This window comes from Sorex fumeus, unplaced genomic scaffold, assembly GCF_029834395.1.
Source record: "Sorex fumeus unplaced genomic scaffold, SorFum_2.1 ptg000036l, whole genome shotgun sequence".
Taxonomy (NCBI): Eukaryota; Metazoa; Chordata; class Mammalia; order Eulipotyphla; family Soricidae; genus Sorex; species Sorex fumeus.
In genome coordinates, this window is record NW_026606093.1 from 6062236 (window position 1) to 6066004 (window position 3769).

Sequence of the window (3769 nt, forward strand, 5' to 3'; positions counted from 1 at the left end):
CTGTCAGAGTCTGTCCTCTGCCCCCTTCCTACTTCCTGCTACCAACTCAGGCCTCACCCTCAAGATGTTCAACAGCTTTGTGGTCTAGTACATCCTGACTGGGCAGATACAGTTCCTTGTAGAGGGTCTGGACAATGTATTTTGTTTCTTCTGCAGCGCAATTTTGATTGTGTTGTTTAAGATAGTCTGTGGTAGCATGTTGAGGCAGGCTGTCTTCTCAGAAGGTCACTGAAGGCCGGAGCCATCCTGGACAGAGGCTCTGGTTCTTTGAACCAAAGGTAGAGATCACTGAATACGCGGGGGGGGGGGGGGTAGCTTGTAAACTGTGGAACAGGGTTTGAGGAAAAGAGGTGGGACATGAGAAAATCGGCCAGTGGGATCTGAGAAGTGGAGCGCTGGTGCTCAGGGGCTTCTCCAAACCTTGCTGTGTAGGGAGGTCTTTCAAATGGATGTTGACCGCGTGAGGAAGGAGGGTTGGGCAATGGACTGGGTTGCCAAGAGATCCGTGGGAGATTAATGAAATACTCCAGTGGCGACATGCTCGATTGTACTTGCTGGTTTGCGGTGGAGAGTTAGGTTGCTTTTCCCAAGGAGACACGTCTCTCTTCAAGGGAACTGGATCATTTATACACCTTTTAATTCGTTTGATAGAATCAGGCCAAAAGATCTTTGCAACAGACTAGTTTCAGGGGCTATGGGTACAAGAGAAATGTAGCTAAGAGCGGAGCAAACGTCTCGTTCTCTGTCCTTCCCCAGGCCCCGTACTCAGGGCAGAGTTACACACAGGTGGCAAGAACCTGTGACGCAATGTGAACAGGGCCTGTCTTTTTCACTCCCTGCCGAGATTCACAGATCACACGGGAGCGACAGAGTTGCTGATGCCCTCTCCAGGACTTCCAGTCCTTGAAACGGCAGTGGATGGTGAAGCACCCTGCAGGCTTTCACAAGACACCCAGGGCTCCTCTTCGTGATCCTAGCCAACTGAGCTGGTGCTGAAATCACTAAAAAGTACTTTTTAGTGTTTTCAGTTATTGGAAAAAAGGGACAGGGCTGTGGGACCCTCCCAAGCAGCTTGACCTGCATATACATGCTATATGATAGGAGTTTTTGGCCAGGATCTAGGATCTCCAACATGTGATCTTCTCCAGGATGGCTAGCAGGAGTGGCTCCAGCCACTGATCAGTTGAGATTATTAAGCCCTGGGAAACTCCCCCACTCACACTCACCTTGTCCTTTAAAGAGACTGTGTCCGAGCAATTGATCTCCGGGATGGTTTGCAGGAGTGGCTCTAGCCACAGGTCATTTCCAAGGATCAATCCCTGGGAAAACTGAGAAGGAGGAAGGGAGAAGAGGGAGAGTCTGGGGAAGTGGAGAACTCCCAGGACACACAAGAGGACGCATGGGGAGCCACGACCAGTAGCTTGCATGAGGACACTGAGCAAAGGCCTCCTGAAAGTGGTGTCAGAGTTGAATTTTTGGCCAGGATCTAGGATCTCTTACATGTGTAGGGGCAGAACAGAATTTGGAAAATTACTGATACTCAGTTGTGTGTCACAGTCCTCGGGTAGAATAGAAATTTGAAGAGTTGCTGTGGGGTGAGCGTGGGGGAGGTTGTATGTAGGGTGGGCTTGGAGGATCAGGGTTGCTCAGTGGGTCTGGAACAAGAATGGCAACAGAACTCAGGGAACCAGAGAGCAAAGAGATGGCAAAGAGAGGCTTGGGGGGGCCGGAGAGGTGTCTGGGTAGGGGGTGGGCAGGTTAGGACTTGGCTGTCCAGGGCCAGATTCCAGATAGGAATCTGGAGCAGTGAAGAATCTTCTTGTGCCATGAAGCAGTAGCACCCCTTGAAGCTGACTTGAGCTGTGACTTATGTTCCCAGTAGTGCTTGACACAGATGAGCTGAAGAGTGAGGTGGTCTGATCAGTGGTTGCATTGATTCAGTAGAACTTCAAATCAGTGAGCAGACACATTTGCCGAACATTGGCTGCTGAGTCGTTTCTCAGATGGAGACGGTGCCAGATTGGAAGAGGAGGTGGGGATGGGGGAGATGAGGATCATGAGGTTTCCTCACCCAGCTCTCTGTCTCAGGATTACCTGGGGCCACATTTGGGCTTCTGCAAATTTCAGCAGCTTTGAGAAGACAGGGGCTGGTTCCAGCATACTTCTTCTTTTTTTTTTTTTAAATTCTGCTTGTTACAATATTATTTATTAAGTTGTATGCAAATTTTAATAATCAAATTATAACAAGTAAAATTTATTTTTTCAAAATTAGTAAGAGATATTAAACATATGTATCTTCTACTTTTTTTTAATTTTATTTTTTTATTATTATTTTTTTTACAGTTGTAGATTTACAATTTTTTGTGCTTGGGTTTCAATTATACAATGACCAGATACCCATCCCTCCACCAGTGCCCGTTTTTCACCACCATGGATAATATCCCTCCCACCCCCATCCCCCCATACCCCCCTGCCTCTGTGGCAGGGCAATCCCCTGTGTTCTCTATCTCCGTTTGGGTATTGTGGTCTGCAAAAGAGGTATTGTGTGGCAAACATGTTCAGTCCATAGTCTACTTTCGACATGCATCTCCCCTCCTGGGAGGATCCTCCAAACATCCTTTATTTGGTGCTCCCTTCTCTATCTGAACTGCCCTTTCCTCTAGGATACCCGGCTGGCCTCTAAGTTATGGAGTAATCCTCCTGGTGCTTATCTCAGCTATTCTTGGGTATTAATCTCATACTTTGTTACTTTATATCCCCCAGATGAATGCAATCTTTCTATGTCTATCCCTCTCTTTCTGACTCATTTCGCTTAGCATGATACTTTCCATGTTGTACCACTTGTATATAAATTTTATGACTTCATCTTTTCTAACAGCTACATAGTACTCCATTGTGTAGATGTACCAAAGTTTCTTTAACCAGTCATCTGTTCTTGGGCATTCAGGTTTCTTCCAGTTTCTGGCTATTGTAAAGAGTGCTGCAATGAACAAACAAGTGCAGATATCATTTCGACTATACATTTTCGCCTCTCTGGGATATATTCCCAGGAGTGGTATTGCTGGGTCAAATGGGAGCTCAATTTCTAATTTTTTGAGAATCGTCCATACTGTTTTCCAAAAAGGCGGAACCAGTCGACATTCCCACCAACAGTGAAAGAGTGTCCCTTTCTCGCCACATCCGCACCAGTATCGGTTGGTTTTGTTCTTTTGGATGTGGGCCAGTCTCTGAGGTGTGAGATGGTATCTCATTGTGGTTTTGATCTGCATCTCCCTGATGATTAATGATGTAGAGCATTTTCTCATGTGCTTTTTTGCCATTCGGATTTCTTCTTTGAGAAAGTTTCTGTTCATTTCATTGCCCCATTTTTGGATGGGGTTGGATGTTTTCTTCTTGTGGAGTTTAACCAGTATTTTGTATATCCTGGATATCATCCCCTTGTCAGATGTGTATTCGGCGAATATCCTCTCCCATTCTGTAGACTGTCTTTGTATTTTGGTCACTGTTTCTTTGGAGGTGCAGAAGCTTCTTAGTTTAAGATAGTCCCATTTATCTATCTCTGTTTTCACTTGCTTGGCCAGTGGCGTGCCAGCCTACTTCTAAGCCTTTGCCAGGGCAGCCATGTGGTGTGCCCAGGGGGGTGTAAATGACATAGTTTCTTCCCCCTGAGAATTTGCAGATGTGTGGGTAGAGCTCTTGAGTGGTGTTGGGGCCAAGAAACCATTGTTCATTTCCGGTAGGGGATGGGAGAATATCTGAAAATGCTCTG